Below are 17,446 nucleotides of genomic sequence, written 5' to 3'. Positions count from 1 at the left end.
CTACAGATTTCTTTAGTAAGTGCGTAGGCACAGTTTTCGATTCGTGGGCAATGAGATCAGAGATCGAACAAGCAATCAGGCACGCTCGGTTTAACTGAATCAGGGATGGGATTTTAACTCACCCTGGGCACTCGCTGAGGAGTGAAGGACGAAGCTGTCGGGCGGGGTTGTCCTTGTCCGAAGCTCTTGAGGGGCAGCGACGGCGGCAGGGGGCAGTGACGGCGGCGGTGGGGGATTTGGGGCAACGGCGGCGGTGGGGGATTTGGGGCAACGACGGCGGCAGGGGCAACAACGACGGCGGCAGGGGCAACGACGGCGGCAGTCGCAGCCGCGGGGGAGGGAGGAGGAGGGGGCGGCGCGATTGAGGGCTCCGTCGGCGGGGGAAGTGAGCGGCGCGATTTGGGATTTGGCCAGATTTGGCCAAATGGCTAAGTCATGAAGGAGTTATCCCGGCGATTTGCGCGAAACGCCGGCGGTAAGGTTTCGGTCAATGACAGGTGGGACCCATGGGCTTACCGCGGGCGGAAATGATGCATTCGCCGGGGGTAATGACATCTAGTATTTCTTTTAATAAACCCTGTCATTTAACAAACCTGACTACTACCAGAGTGGTTTCGTTCCTTCCCCCCACCCAGCACATCTGCAGTTCGAATCCCCATAGGTGCGAATAAACCACCCTTTTTTTCCTTTTCTTAAGACCTTTTTTTATTGTTTCTAGTTATTTAGATAAATTGTAAAGTCCTTTGGCAACATCCGATAAAATAAACCAATGAAGGATAAATTGCGAGACATAAATTGATGATTTTAATTCTTGAATGAATTCAAAGTACTTTCGGCGAGATCCGATAAAAAACCAAGACGTAAATTTAGGATACACTTGAGAAGGACAAATGGTTGTTCGAGAGATAATTATTATAAATACACAAATGACTTCAAAGTCCCTTTCGCTTGGTCCTTGTGACCCACCGGTATCGTCGCGACTCCTTGTGTACGGAGGAACACTTGACCTAGGTAGCGTCGTCCTTCTTCTTCTTAGTGTGTAGGTTATATCGTCTTCATCGGGTTCTTCCATCATTGGGTCTCCGACGAGGCCGTCGAAGTCTTGCTCGTCGGCAACTCCATCCATTCCGACGAGGGCCCTTTTTCCTCTCCTTACGACAACACGGCTGGGCCTTGACGGGTCAGTTATGAAGAAGCATTGCTCGACGTGCTTAGCCAATACCCAAGGCTCATTTTGCGCGGTGGGGTTCTTGGTCTTGGATTTGGGGGGCAGTCGCATGGTGGTGACATACGCATCTTCTTTTGTGATGTCCGTAGCCCATCTGACACGAAACATGGTAGCTTCTCCCCGACGTAGTCGAGCTCCCAGATTTCCTCGATCCTTCCGTAGTACCTTTTCTTCTCTTCACCCGTGTACGATTCCATCGTCACACCCGAGTTTTGATAGTCGCTTCTGTTGTCTCTCTCCTCTGTAGAGAATGTGTAACCATTGATGTCGTATTTCTGATAAGTCATGAGGTTGGGGGCGGGCCCACAAGACAAGGCCAATATCATTTTGTCTACGACGCTTGCCATTGGTGGGGGATTGGCATCAATCTGGTCTTTGAACCAGCTCGCGAAAGAGGAGTTGTGCGCTCTAAATACCTCTTGTTCCGTCATCGGCTTGTCAGCCCTGCTCTTGATCATGTTTATGTGCTGATCCACCCAAGGCTCTACCTCGTTCATGTGCTGTAGTGCTACTAAGTGGGCCCTGTTAAAGTCTGTTCTCCTATCATCTTGATCCGCGTCGAGTTCCCTCCTGCCAGCGTTGTGGCCTACTCCCTCGAATCTGCCGAGGTGCTTGTTGGCGGGCAATCCAACCGGACGTGGGTCGTCCTCGTTTAAATAATTCTTGCAGAAAGAGATGCACTCCTCGGTGAGAAAGCCCTGGACGATGCTTCCATCCGGATGTGCCCTGTTACGAACGTATCCTTTGATGAAGCCGTTCATTCTTTCTAACGCCATCATGTTGTGAAGGAACGCGGGCCCAAGATCCTTGATATCGTCCACTATATGCACCAGCAGATGGACCATGATGTCAAAGAATGCGGGCGGGAAGTACATCTCCATCTCGCATAGGATGGTGACGATCTCTTCCTGCAGCCTCCCGAGTTTCTTGACGGTTATCGACTTTCGAGTTATGACGTCGAAGACGTTACACAGGCCAGTCAGCGTCGCACGAACGTGCGGTTCCATTATCCCTCGGATAGCAACCGGAAGTATCTGCGTCATCATGACATGACAGTCATGAGACTTCATCCCGCTGAAGATTTTTTTCATCGGGTCCAGCCATCTGCGTATCAGCCCCGCGTAGCCTAGGGGAAATTTGACTTCTAGTAGGCACTTGAAGAATTGTTCGAGCTCATCGGGATTTAGAGTGAAGCAGGAGGGGCGAGGAGTTTCGCGCTGCTTGGCCACCCTTTTGCGTTTGCGACCATCTGTTTCCTCCTCCTCGGTTTCCTGGTCAACACAGGCGAAATGAAGCTCTTTTCGATATCAAGGGCCATCAGGTCGTGTCTTGCTTTCGACCCGTCTTTGGTCCTCTCCGGCATGTTGAGCACGGTGCCAAGCAAGCTCTCGCACACGTTCTTCGTGATATGCATGACATCAAGGCTATGAGGCGTACCGAGGATCTTCCAGTACGGCAAGTCCCAAAACACGGACCTCCTTTTCCATACCCCCAAGAGCGGCCCGGGTTCCTTTTTCTTTCTCTTGTCTCCTTTCTTCCGCTTCTGGATCTTTATCTTACCCGCCGGAGGGCAGTCTTTCTAGTTTTTCAACAGAGTATCTATCTCTTCGCCGCTTCTCCTAGGTGGAGGTCCCTCGACCTCATCCTTCCCATTGAACAGGTCTCCACGCTTCCTCCACGGGTCATTCTTGGGAAGCCACATTCGATGCCTCATGTAGACGGTTTTTGAAGACCCGGGATCCTTACCCAGCTGTAAAAACGGCGTATTTTCCATGCACCTCACACATGCCTTGTGTCCGTGGCACACCTGGCACGCGATATATCCGTATCCAAGATAGTCCTGCACCATCGTCAACAGTGCGGCTTTCATACGGAAAGTTTCTTGTCCGTAGGCGTCCCAAGTTTCTGTCCCTTCCTCCTGCAGTGACTAGCTCCTCCTTCAATAGCTCCAGACATGTGTTGATATCGCTCCCCGGCTGCGTCGGCCCTTGGATTAGCATACTCATGTGTATGTACTTCTTCTTGAGCATAGCCATGGAGGGAGGTTGTACATCCATACAAACACGGGTCAGGTGCTGTGCTTGCTGCTTTGGTTCCCAAACGGATTGAGTCCGTCGGTGCTCGCACCCAACCAGATGTTCCTTGGTTCTTTCCCGAATTCTTCGTAATACTCATCGTCTAATGTTTTCCACTGGCTTGCATCCGAAGGGTGTGTTAGCACTGGGTTTTCAACCCGTTCCACATCACGCATCACCGCCTCCTTTCTTTCCGCGTGCCAGCGCATGAGCTTTGCTTCCTTGGGGTCCACGAAGTACCGCTGCAGACGGGACGTGAGCGGGAAGTACCACACAACTTTTCGAGGAGATTTTCTTGTCCCTCTCTTGTATCGAGATTCGCCACACTGTGGGCATGTATCGAGATTGGCATGCTCGTTCCGATATATTACGCAGTCACTGATGCATGCGTGGTATTTACCGGTGCGGTAAATCGAGAGGGCACACGATTTTCTTGGCCTCCTGTAGGCTACCGGCACACGTGTTATCTTTAGGAAAGTGGATCTTCAAGTATCCGAAGAGTTCGTCCACGCTTGTGTCCGTCCATTTGTGCTTTGCCTTCATCTCCATAATATCGAGAGCGTATCTCAGACGGCTCTCCTCCATCCCACGAGCCGCATCGTACAACGGAGTTCTCGAGTCTACCTCGAGTTGATCCAGCTTAGCCTTCCGTCTACCAGCGATTTTGGGGTCGGTCGATGTGTTGCTGAGAAGAAGTTCTTGAACATGATGGTCCTGCACGGCCGCGGTTAGCGGGGTATTTCTAGTCATGTCCTCGTCGGCCGCATGTTCTTCCCGGCCTTCTTGATCACCATCAACGTGTGCGCCATCCTCTTCAACCTCCTCTCCATTGTCGTGTGGGGCATCCTCTCCATCACCTTCGTTATCATCATCTCCACCATCATCACCTCCATCTTCATCACCATCGATATCATCATCTCCAACATCACTCATCCACTGAGTATGCCCCTCCATGAAACTATACCTGAGCAGGTGTTGATTCACTATGCCTGAGAAGGGGTCAAACAACGATCCTAGCTTGCATCTTCGACAAGGACACATTATATCCTTTCGCTTTTTTCGATACATGTCGGCCGTCGCGCGTTCCACGTATCTATCCACGACGCTTTCCCTCATCGCGATGACCATCGCCGCCTACAAGACAAGATAATTGATTACACCGCCGTCTCGGTTTTCATGGAAAAAATTCGGCATGACCTTTGCTAAATATTGTCATGCTGGAGTTCCAAAATTCGCAGGAATGGAAGTTAATCAACATTCCGGCAAAACATTGGCAACTCAATGTTCCTGCACGCGTAAACAAATGCAAAACAATGCATTTACATATATGGAACCACGCCTTTTGCCACCACTAGTACTAGTGATATAACCGCGAATTTTCGCCAACACATGAACATTCCACTCATTTAGTTTATGTACCTACTAGTTGACGCGATGTCCAAAAGCACCCGAGAGACGCCACACGTCGACTTTAATGCTTGAGAGATCTAGAGATCTAAGAAATGGAGAGATCTAGCTAGATCTAGTGGAAAAGGTGGTGGGAGGAGATAGATCTAGATCTAGATTATGCAAATCATGCTAGAGGGGCTAGGTAGTGCATGATTTTCTCAAATACATCATATTTTATTGGTTGAAATAGCTAAAATGGGTGGGGGAATGAGCTAACTAGTGCTTTGGTTGATTTGCCATCACATATGAGTGTGTGTGGGTGGTGGTAGGTGGCTGGTCGTCTTAAGGCATGGCCCAGGTTACCGCCGGCGCCTACGAACGAAGTTGCCAGCGGTAGGGAGCATTACCCCCGGCGATTTTGGGGCTAAACCGCCGGCGGTAAGGGCAAGATGGGTGGCCGCTGGGTGGCCCACCCTGCGACTCATTACCCCCGGCATCGTCTATTCGGGTTCGCCGGCGGTAGAGCCTTCTACCCCCGGCGCTTTGGGCCCAAACCGCCGGCGGTAAGTCCAGGCCCAACGGGGACCCCGCAGCCCATCATATCGCCGGCACCTTCGTGCCCTACTCGCCGGCGGTAACCAACGCACCCCCGGCGACCTCCATTCAAACTCGCCGGCGGTAGAGTTAGGCACCCCTGTAAGGCATTACCGCCGGCATCTTCTATCCATACTCGCCGGTGGTAAGGTGTGCTGCTATAAGGCTTTTCCTAGTAGTGGGCAGACACCGTTAAGTGGCAGTTAACGGCATTAACCGGCTGAAACCCCGTGGTAGATGGTAGGCCCACACGTGGCCTGCCACGTCTTAAGCGGGCCGGCCCATTAAGTTTGCGGGCCGGGCCAGCTGACTTAGTTTGACCGGTCAACTATATAGCTGGGCTGGTCCATTAGTTACGTGGGCCGGGCCTAACCTCTAAGGTTGACTGGTCAAAACTTTAATGGGCCGGCCCACTAAGCATGTGGGCCGGGCCGAATGCACTCGTTTGACCGGTCAACAGGCAAAAGGGCCGGCCCACAAGACACGTGGGACCCACTTTCCTGTTATCGGGCCGGCCCATTTACCTAGTGGGGTCCACCTTAAAACAACTGGGCCGGCCCAAGAAGTTATTGGGCCGGCCCAATTAGCATGTGGGTCCCACTTTCCTGCTATCGGGCCGGCCCATTTAGTACGTGGGGTCCACAATAGATCAAATGGGCTGGCCCAACAAGAAAGTGGGCCGGGCCAAAAACACAGGTGGGTCCCACTTTCCTGTTAAAGGGCCGGCCCATTTAGTATGTGGGGTCCACCATATAGCAAGTGGGCCGGCCCAGCAAGATAGTGGGCCGGGCCAAAAACACAGGTGGGTCCCATTTCCAGTTAAAGGGCCGGCCCATTTAGTATGTGGGGTCCACCATATAGCAATTGGGCTGGCCCAACAAGATAGTGGGCCGGGCCAAAAACACAGGTGGGTCCCACTTTCCTGTTAAAGGGCCGGCCCATTTAGTATGTGGGGTCCACCATATAGCAAGTGGGCCGGCCCAGCAAGATAGTGGGCCCGGCCAAAAACACAGGTGGGTCCCACTTTCCTGTTGAAGGGCCGGCCCATTTAGTATGTGGGGTCCACAATATAGCAAGTGGGCTGGCCCAACAAGATAGTGGGCCGGCCCAATAAGCTGGTGGGGCCCACTTCCCTGTTAACGGGCCGGCCCAATAAGTAGGTGGGCCGACCCAAAATGAAAGTGGGTCCCACACTACTGTAAGTGGGCCGGCCCAATCAGTTGTAGGGCCCTGGTTGTTTGACTAGTCAACTTGCATTAAATTTCATGAGCCTAAAATCTGGTATCAATGATACACACAATTACATACACAAATAAAATAACTAGGAAAATTACAAGGCAATTAATGTGCCCAAATAAAAAAATCACATAGAATCATTGAGGACTTCTATTAGCATCATCAATAACACGTTGACATTTGGCAATCGCCTTGATTGAATCTTGTGTACTCTTGGTCAACATATCAGCTACAGATCTTAAAGCAGCAATACCATGTCTTTTATAAAGTACAGCCTTGAGATATTTACTATTTGATGAAAGGAATGGTCTAGGTTGACGGCTATGAGAGGATGCATCAGAAGAAAGATCAGAACTTTTTGTGGGCCTCTCTTCTGATGAAGATTGCTTCATCACAACTGCATTCTGATAATAATGCAAAAAGAGTTAAACGATGAACTATGCAAACATGTATTAAGCATTGTCGATATGAGATAGTCACAAGTACTAAGCACAGACTTACATTATATCGTTGCATAGGCTCACCCCGGAACCTTTTTTGCGCTCTATCTTCTACTAAGGACTTCTTCATTACACCTGCATTCTAGTAATATTGCAACATAGTTACAACAGTGAACTATTCAAACATTTATTATGCAATGTAGATATAAGATAATAACAAGTTGCATATATAAGACAATGTATGGAACTTGTACTAAGCACAGACTTACATCATAATGTTGCACAGGGTCGCTTTGGCGACTATCTTCTAATGATGACTGCTTCATTAAAACTACATTCTGGTAATATTGCAAACATAGTTCCAACAATTAACTATTCAAACATGTATTACGCAATGTAGAGATCAGATAACAGCATGTAGCAGAAATAAGCACAAGATAAGATAAGATGCATGTACTAAGCACATACTGGCTCGCTGCAGGTCCTTCTCTTGCGTGCACTAGTCGTGGTCGACATGCCTGTCATTTTAAGTTCAGCCATCAAGTGAAATGCTAATCCTCCTGCTCCATTGTCCTTAATCTGTGTTTAGATATCACATTTAAGACCAAGTCAGCTGGTTTCAAATAACAAAAAACTTGAGCTGCCAAATGAATAAGCCAATATTTACCAGATCTCAGATTAAAACCAACTATATGTTGCTTTTCATGAGATACGAATTTCAGACATTCAGATTTAGAGTAGGGTAATGCCAAGGTTTTCCACATAAAGTAAACTGGCATTAAGAATGACCAAATGTCAGGTTCAAATCACCTTCGCAGATGCTCCAAGACAAGCATATCAAATAGGCAGAAACATAGTAAAGCATGAATGGCATTGCTATGGCAGGGTTCCAAGTGTTAATCTCTTGCATAAGGAACAATGCATATAGGTTATAGATAATGATGGAAGTAAACTGCCAAAATTACCAACCAAGAACTCAGATTCCAACCTTCCCTAGCGTCCCCGCTGTTAATGTTGGATATTCTAATAAGTGGTTCGCATGATCAATCCCTAGGAAAAATAACATTGATAGGTTAGTCTACGATAATACAAAGACCAGACATGCACGCAGAAATAACTATACAAGCTGTGCGACAGGAGCATTCATGGAAAAAAAATAGCTATAAGCTAAAGACGAGGTATAAGAGCAAGCAGATTGGAAATGCACATAGCATGATTATAAAAGCAGTGTGAGAATAGCAGGCACGAGAAAACAGCTAGCGGCTAGCGGTGAGCTAATGACGTGGTATAAGAACAACCAGATTGGAAATGCCCATAGCATGACTATAAAAGGAATAGCATACAGTACAAAAACAGTTCGCAGCAAATGAATGGGTATAAGACTATAAGTATGTGGATGCACACAGGTGTCAGTAGAATGAACAGGATGGTAGCGACCGGATAATGCTTTTGTACTGTACAATATTTAAACGAACTTCATGCGAAGTAACAAATAAAGAAAGTTAATGGCATATGAGATCTGCAAATAACTACACAAAACATGGCTAAAGAAACACCGCGATCTAACGGGCCAGCGTACTAACCAAGCTGCAGCGGGGTGGACGGGGGCGGCAACTTGCATTCCAGCGGCGGCGAACGCGGGAGACGATGAGTCGACCCTGTTTCAGTAGAAGCGGGCGTTAGTGAAGCAGATCTGGTTGGCTGGCAAGGGATTCGGTGAAGTTGATACAGCTGGTGCGCCGAGCTAGTTGGTGGAATAGATCGGCTTCTGTGGAGGGGGGCCGCGGTGAAGTAGACCCGGTTCCGTTGGAGAGGATCCGGTGCGTCGACAGGAAAAGGCGTTGATTGCTATGCTGTGGATGAGGTCGGCGGTGAAGCAGATCCGTCGGTGGCGAGGTCGGCGTTGAAGCAGATCCATCGGTGGCGAGGTCGGCGGTGAAGCAGATCCGTCGGTGGCGAGGGCGGCGGGGGAGCGGATCAGGTGGGTGGATAGCCAACACGATAAGGCTACGCTGTGGAGGAGTATGCCGGCAGCGAAGCAGATCTAGTACTGTAGAGAGTCAGAGCTTTGGCGTGTGAGAGTATTTTTTAGCTAATGGGGGCGAATGGTTGGTGGGTGGGTGTGGGATCTAGGCAAGATATTTCATTGTTACCGAATGAGCCCTCCATGGTCGGTGGGTTGTAACTTCCGGACCAGGGTTAAAAGGGTAAAACTGGTCACGGGATTTTCGAATGGATTTGGCGGGATGATTTGGCGCGGGGCCGAAATTTCAGTTTCAAGCTACGAGCAGAACGACGAAAATAATGTTCTTCCCCAGGGAGCTCTCCTCTTCTCTTTCTCTCTCGAGTCTCTCTCACTCCCCCGGCTCCTCTCCCCCTTCTACCTGGCGGCCTCGTCGGCCGGAGACGAGGCCGACTTCTCTCTGTATATCGTACACCCTCCGAACTAAATTAATTGATTCAACTTTCCTTAGACGTGTATGTATCTAGAGTAAAAACATGTGTGGATACATCCATATTTAGATAAGCAAAGTTGAGTCAGCTAATTTGGATCCGAGGGAGTTAGTGTTGTTGTAAGCTTAGATCCAGTGTTTCCCATGAGCAGAATGGCGCAATGGAGTCGGGGATCTCGTCATCGGCTTCAGATCTGGCCTATGGTGAATCTGGCGGATCAGATCTGGCGGATCTTGCCGGCCAAACCCCGATCTGGTGCCATCAAGGTGATGGCGCTAACGGTGAGGCTTGCTTTGGTCAGTGCTTCAGATCTGGCCAACGGGGAAGTCAAGCTGCTAACGTTCACAAGCTCGGGGCATACGACGGCGTCATCCGTCTTGCCCGTGAACATCTTGGCCTTTCAGCGGCCCTTCTCAGAGCCAATATGCCGTTGCTGAGGCCATTCTTCTCCTTCGTCCTAGCGACTACCGGCGACACCGTCCCAAGTGGTGCGTCCCCGGTGACGTAGTTGCAAGAAGGACTCGATTGATTTTCTTCTATATGTTTTGGGGTCCTTTTTGTAAAGTTGTAGGTCCTATTAGTTATTGTCTAGTTCTTTTGGACCTCTATGTAATTTTTTGGACTAGTTTCCATTTGCAATGATAAACTTGAATTTTGACAAGTTCACAGGAAAAAAAATTCTTTGCACATATGGCCTATCATGTATGAACATTCTTAAGATTTAAACTACTATATGTAATGGCCAGCACTTGCGCAAGGGGATCGTCTAGTGCGCACTAGTTTCCATTAGCACCGATAAATTTGAATCTTGACAAGTTCTTGGAAGAAAAAATTGATTCACATATAGCCTATCATGTATGAACATTATTGGGATTCAAACTATACATAGATGGCCAACACGTGTGCAAGGGGGTCCTCTAATGTGCACTAGTTTCCATTTGCACTGATAAATTTGAATCTTTACAAGTTCTCAGAAAAAAATTGCTTCACACATATGCCCTATCATGTATGAACATTATTGGGATTCATAATATATATAGATGGCCAACACTTATGCAAGGGGGTCCTCTAATTCTTGGGGATTTCAATCTCTCTCTCTCTCTCTCGATCTATCGTTGGTGGCCAGAACAACACACATATGCATGCACTTTATGCGCAAAGGCGCAGGTGCCTCTAGTAATTCATGTGTGTGCGTATAGTTGAACATATTCTTGGGGATTTCAATCTCTATCTCTCGATCTATATATCGTTGGTGGCCAAGAAACACACTTATATATATACGCATGCACTTTATGCGCAAAGGCGCGGGTGCCTCTAATAATGTGTGTGTGCACTCGATCGATGATCCCTAAACCTTAAACCCTAAAACCCTAATCCCTAATTATACCCTAAATATACACCCTAAACACCCTAAACACTAAACCCTAAACCCTAGACCCTAAACCCTAAACACTAAACACTACACCCTAAACCCTAAACCCTAAACCCTAACCCTAGACCCTAAACACTAAACCCCAAACCCCAAACCCTAAACCCTAGACCCTAAACCCTAATTAACCCTAACCCTAACCCTAAAACCCTAGCTAGATAACCCTAAACCCTAAACCCTAATTAAACCCTACATATATATATATATAGGCCAACGACACTTCATTGCGCATCAAGCAAGCGACCAACTAATTAGCGCTGATAAATTAATTAACTTGAATTTTGACAAGTTCTCTCGAATGAAAACACATTTGATTAAGTTGCCTCGTAATATATATACAATTAGTGTGCATGCGCGCATGTCATACCTTGCACATATCATTCGTGCATATATTTCAATATATATCTGAATATATTCTTGGGGATATATATATTTCAATCTCTCTCTCGATCTATATATCGTTGGTGGCCAAAAAACACACTTATATACGCATGCACTTTATGCGCAAAGGCGCGGGTGTGTTATCACCAGATTTTGGCCAAATCAGGAGGTGGGCCGTAAGGGAGATGGGCTTGGAAGATTACACGTGGAAGATCTCTGAAGCGGCCTTGCACGAAGAGTTTGGGCTAGATTGCCCGTGTATCTTTAATTATAGTAGATTGCATCTTAGATTAAAAGTTAGAGTTTGTATCGTGCACGGTGGGGATTGTTCCCACGTTAGAAAGTCCCCTGGACTATAAATATGTATCTAGGGTTTATGGAATAAACAACAACCAACGTTCAACCACAAATCAATCTCGGCGCATCGCCAACTCCTTCGTCTCGAGGGTTTCTACCGGTAAGCATCATGCTGCCTAGATCGCATCTTGCGATCTAGGCAGCAGAAGCTTTATGTTGTTCATGCGTTGCTCGTACTGAAGCCTTTTTGATGGCGAGCAACGTAGTTATCATAGATGTGTTAGGGTTAGCATTGTTCTTCGTGTTACATGCTATCGTAGTGCAACCCTTGCATATCTAGCCGCCCTTACACCTATCCTAGGTGTAGGGGCGGCACCCCGCTTGATCAGTATTTAGTAGATCCGATCCGTTACGGTTGCTCCTTGTTCTACAAGGATTAGTTTAATATCTGCAATAGTTAGGCCTTACAAAGGGTTGGAGGATCCAGCGGCACGTAGGGTGTCGTTTGCTAGTCCTAGACAGGATGTTCCGGGGATCAACCTCGTGTCGGTTTTTAGGCCCTATCTAGGATCGGCTTACGATCACCGTGCGTGGCCGCGAGGCCCAATCGTGAGTAGGATGATCCGATTATGCGGTGAAAACCCTAAATTGTCGTAGATTGAATTAGCTTTATCTTGATCAAGCAGGACCACCAAATATTCGTGCACCTCGTACGAATCATGGGTGGATCGGCTCCTTGAGCCGATTCACAGGATAACCTGAGAGCCGATCGAGGCTCGTATTTAATGTTTACGTGTATGCCATGCAGGAAACTAAGCGAGGCATCCCCATCACCTTCCTGACCAGGTATAGGTCAGGTGGCACGCCCTTGCATTCAGCATCGGACGTGTGTACCAGAGGCTTTGCGGGCCGTCGCTCGGAGGGACCAGGGCCAGCCGCAGCCCTAAGTTGTTCCCGGCTCTACTGTGTTGCCCGTCGCTGCCCGCCGGTGGGTTTTGACCGCAACACATTCTGGCACGCCCGGTGGGACAAGCTTCTACATCAACCACATCGCCATCTACATCTAAGATGGCGGACGGCACTCCAGTCACGTACGAGGATCTGACCGATGAGCTCAAGAAGAAGTATGACGAGGTCAAAACCATCCTCGAAGCCGACCTCATCGGCTCTTTCCACAGAACCCGTTCACATGGCGTCAGATGGAAGGGGTTCTCGCCTGATGGTGCACTCGATGGGATAGACCTCTCTGCCCCGTCAGAAGAACGCACCAGGTCCCTGCGGCAGGAGATCAACTACCTGGTGGCTCACTCGCTGCACCGCCACTCTGAGAACCTGGTAAACACGTTGGAGCGTTTCGCTCTTCGGGTGATCCAGGAGATCATGAGGCACCAGTACTCGCCGTCAGGACCAGCTCTTGGGACGCATCAAGGAGAGTTGCCACTCCAGTCCCGCCCACCGCTGCCATTTGCATTGGCAGCACCAGAAGTGCCGAATTCACTGGCATTCGTCGTCTACAAGATCGGTGGTGACCCTAGTGACTGCCAGTTCTTGCATGAGGCGCCTAAGGAGATCCCTCACGGGTACACGTGCACGTATGTGCCAGATTGCGGTAACTGGGCGCTCACAAACCAGGCCACAACATCAGGGACTTCTGGGAAAACAGGAGGGACGTCAGCAACAGATCTTGAGAAGCAGACGTGGCTAACTAAGTATGCCACCCCGACGAACCTCCAGAGCTCAGCTCCTGCAGTTGGCTCGGAGCTAGAAAAGTAAACATGGCTGGTTAAGTACGCCACCCCGGCGAATCTTCAGAGTTCAACTCCTGCAGCCAGCACAGCGGATCAGATCAGTACCATACTGAGAGACCAGTTCGGCATGGTGCCGAAAAGGAGGGCAATCGGCTATTCCAAGCCGTACCCCGACGACTACGAAATGATCCCGCTACCACCTAAATATCGGCTCCCTGATTTCTCCAAATTCAGTGGATCAGATGGTTCCAGCTCCATCGAGCATGTGGGCCGATATTTGGCACAGCTAGGAACGGCCTCAGTGTCGGATTCACTACGCGTGACGTTCTTCTCACAGTCCCTCACGGGATCGGCTTTCGGGTGGTACACCTCGTTGCCACCAGACTCGATCCGGACTTGGAAGCAGTTGGAAGAACAGTTCCATATGCAGTACCACTCAGAGGCTTCCGAGTCTGGCATTGCCGATCTAGCGCAGATACGTCAGAAGCGTGGAGAAACTGTGACAGGAATACATCCAGCGCTTCAGGAATCTTAGGAACCGATGTTATTCGGTTCGTGTGACTGAAAAGGAAGCAGTCGAGTTGGCAGTAGCGGGCCTTGCAGCACCGCTCAAGGACATGGCCTCCCAAGCAGACTACCCCTCACTGGCGCATATGGTTCAGAAACTGTCGGCATATGAACAGCGCCACCCGGACTTGTACCAGGACAAATTCAAGCGTGCAGTAGTCCTGGTCGAGGCAGAGCAAGACGAAGTTTCTGCGGGAGATCAAGAGGTAGCAGTGGCTGAATGGACTCGGGGGGCAACCCCCATGTCCTGCAAATGGGTAAAGCCACCAGGCCCGCCCAGGGGGTTTGATTTTGACGTAACCAAAACTGAGCAAATCTTCGACCTCCTGCTCAAGGAGAAGCAGTTGAAGATACCCGAAGGTCTCAAATTCCCCACGGTACAAGAGCTAAGCGGAAAGCCATACTGCAAATGGCATAACTCGCTCTCCCATGCCACCAACGACTGCAGGGTTTGGCGTCAGCAGATCCAAATGGCGATAGAACAAGGACGTCTGATTTTCAACCAGTACGCCATGAAGGTCGACACCCAACCTTTCCCCGCCGTTAACATGGTGGAATGCACTTACCCTGAAGGTTGCCAGCCAGGATCATCGTTCAGCATCAACATGGTAGGACTTGGACACCACGCTGGCAAGGATGGAGACGAGGGCAGCTGCTCTCGCAGCAAGGACATAGAGGAGGCCGCTCCACGCGATCGGCTCCGTCATGATGGCAAGCGCTATGTCACAGAGGGAGAAGTGAAGAACATAAGATATCAGCGACCCCTCTCTGATCACCTCCTCAACAAGTATCTGAGTCAGTATGACCAACGCCGACGATCCAGCGATGATGATGAAAGAAATTGTCTGGCTAGAGAAGCCAGAAGACATCGTCGGCACGATCGCGATGAGGAGGAGCACGAGCGCCGTGCCAAAGGAAAATCAAGGGAGCAAGACGACAACGATAGGCACTGGGACTGCCCCTTCTTCAGACATTGCTGGGATTCAGGAATGAGCCGATTGCCCACAATCGGCAATTGCCCAGAATGCAACCAGAAGAAGAAGGAGGCAGCCAACGTGTCCGTGTTTAAGCGCTTAGGGCCTCTCCCGCCACAAAGCAAACGCGCTGAGTCCCCTCGATGGGAAGATCTCGAGGATTCAGAAGACGAGGGACAAGAAGAAGAAGAAGACAGGTACCACCGGCCAAGGTGGTGCCCTGATGGACTCAGCCGTTCACAAAAGCGCAGGGTTCAGCGATTGCGCGGCCTGGAGGAAGCCGAAAGGTTATACTTGCATACGTTAAGGAAGGCGCGACCTGATCTAGCCGCGAAAATTCAGCGACCCCTGGACGAAGAGGGTCGACCACGGAAAATGGAGTGGCGCCCCAAGCAAAGGAAAGCCGATGATGAAACATCGGCCGGTACAAACATGGTGCTCGTCCTTCCGACGGAGCTTAGTGCTCCACGATTACACGATGCACTCGAGGTGGATGACAGCAAGCTCATCAACATGATGAAGTCAGAGGTTGGGCTGGTTTTATCCACTGGCCTAACCATGTAGCAGGAGCAAAACAATGAGCAAACATGGCGAGGCCGATCCCTGGGGATCGGCCCCCCAATGATCTATGAAGGAACGTTACGAAGCCTTCATTGAGCGCTTCAGTCAATATGGAGGCCGATTCCAGCAATCGGCCAAAATTATCCTCACCACATGTTCTGCTTGTGTTCAGCATCGATCTACTGGGCAGCGGTCACGTCGGCGGATGAGAGTCAACACGAATCCTAGCGGAGCCGACGTGCAAATACAGTGCCTTGGCTAACCACAAAGCCGATATCTGCAGTCACCTAGCAGATTCGGCTCGGGGGGCATATAATCAGATGAACATACGCAGATAAATACGTGTGCAGCGAAATATTAAGGGCCGATAAGGAAAATCGGCCAGTAAAAATCGGCCAGTAAAAAAAGAAATTTGCTCATGGTTGATACACAGCCGATGCAATACATCGACTTTAGAACTAAGGAACAAAGCCGATGCATGGATAAATTCCTTCTGCAGGTTCCCAAATTCAGCATACCAAGGTGGCGGCTTGATCGATGTCATTTTCAGAGGTTACTACGTCCAGAGTTTGGAGGACATCAGAAAATTCAAAAAAAAAAAAACCCACCGGCCAGTGATATGCTGAAAGCCACTATATTGGAGGTTTCTTAGTTCAGAAGAACAGGTTTGCTGATATTCCCGAAGTTTTTCAGTGCGTCGACTCTTCTGGATATCAAGAGGCTCGGGGGGCAGCTCGCCCTGAAAGTTCTCCGCTCTGGGGAGCCGATTTTGTTGAAATCGGCTGGCTCTGCATCATGACTCGGAAGCCGATGGTGGCACATTTGGTTGACTCACTGTTGTTCTCGCCTTGATGAAGGCTCGGGGGGCAACTGACTGCGTAGATATTTTGTTCTTAAGAAACCGATTGAGATTTCATCGGCTGGCCCTCCATCATAATCTTCTTCGAAGGGATTGGGCAGGTTTGAAGAGTATCACTGAATACCTGAATATCTAGAGGTATTGGCTTCAGCGTCAAGTCGTTTCAGTAGCGGTTCTGGGGCTCTCTTAAAGTGACCAAATTCACGATCACTCCGACGTCAAAGAGATGAAGAGTGGATTATGAGGAACTGGTGCGTGGTAATCGGCTCATTAAACATTGACCGAGTTGACAATCGGCTAAATTAGCATAAGAGGAATCGGCAAAGTCAAAGTTGGAGAAATTCTTCATTGATAAACAAGATTTCTCACAATGAAAGAGTCGATTGCTCATGGGGAGAGGTACAAAAGAGGGGTCTGCTGACCAAACTGCTACTACTAGACCTACTCTAATGGATCCTATCTACGGACCGTCGCTGCCCTCGTCGTCGTCCTCAGAGCTCTCATCGGCACTGCTGCCGATGGGCTCCTCGTCGCTGCTCCCGTAGCCCTCTACAGGAGCTTCATCCTCCTCGTCATCATCACTGTCGTCGTCGTCCCACCACATGCGGAGGCGTTTCGCCGGTGGATAGCCCTCGAGGGAGTCGTCGTCGTCTTCCTCCTTCTCTTCTTCGGAAGAGGGGCAGCCGTCCCAGGGGAGCAAGTCATCCTCGCTTTCCGATTCCAGTTCCCCATCGGCTAGGAACTGGAGATCTTCATCCCCGCTGGTCAGGGACTTGTCGTCCTCGGACCAGACGGAGGAGGCATGGTCCTCCTGGTCCCATTCTTCTGGTGCGCGTACGTCCGGAGGCGTCTCGCGGGAAGAGGAAGACCCATAGGAAAAACCGGAAGAGGAAGAGGAGGAAGACGACATGGCTGAGGAAGAAGAGGGTTTTTTGGGTGCCGATGGCTGGAACAGAGGAAGGGGATGAAGAGGGCTAATTGATCGGCACGGTTAAATAATGAGAAGCCTGGTGGAAATTTAATGCCATTGCAGTTTCCGAGGAAGTGATGCTAAAGCTATCGAATTTTGCAGAGAAGCTGGAGAGACAGGGCATCATGATGAAGAATACTGCGACAGGTCTGCTCTGCCACGACATGACCCTTCGAAGGAAAAACAGAGTGGTTTTGAAATTATCATTGCCAAAACCAGGGGGGCATGTGTTATCACCAGATTT

General features: G+C 49.5%; 1 long non-coding RNA gene across 1 annotated transcript; it reads right to left on the bottom strand.

Moving 5' to 3' along the window:
* Window positions 1–6,534: 6,534 nt before the first annotated feature.
* Window positions 6,535–8,709, bottom strand: LOC127330178 (uncharacterized). The gene is made up of 4 exons (XR_011750958.1): window positions 8,546–8,709; window positions 7,232–8,012; window positions 7,024–7,104; window positions 6,535–6,926 (listed from the first exon to the last, which is right to left on the bottom strand). It is a non-coding gene; the product is annotated as an uncharacterized lncRNA (long non-coding RNA).
* Between the last annotated feature and the right edge of the window lie 8,737 nt (window positions 8,710–17,446).

Source organism: Lolium perenne, chromosome 2 (assembly GCF_019359855.2).
Source record: "Lolium perenne isolate Kyuss_39 chromosome 2, Kyuss_2.0, whole genome shotgun sequence".
Taxonomy (NCBI): Eukaryota; Viridiplantae; Streptophyta; class Magnoliopsida; order Poales; family Poaceae; genus Lolium; species Lolium perenne.
This window is presented reverse-complemented; position numbering and strand designations above follow the sequence as displayed.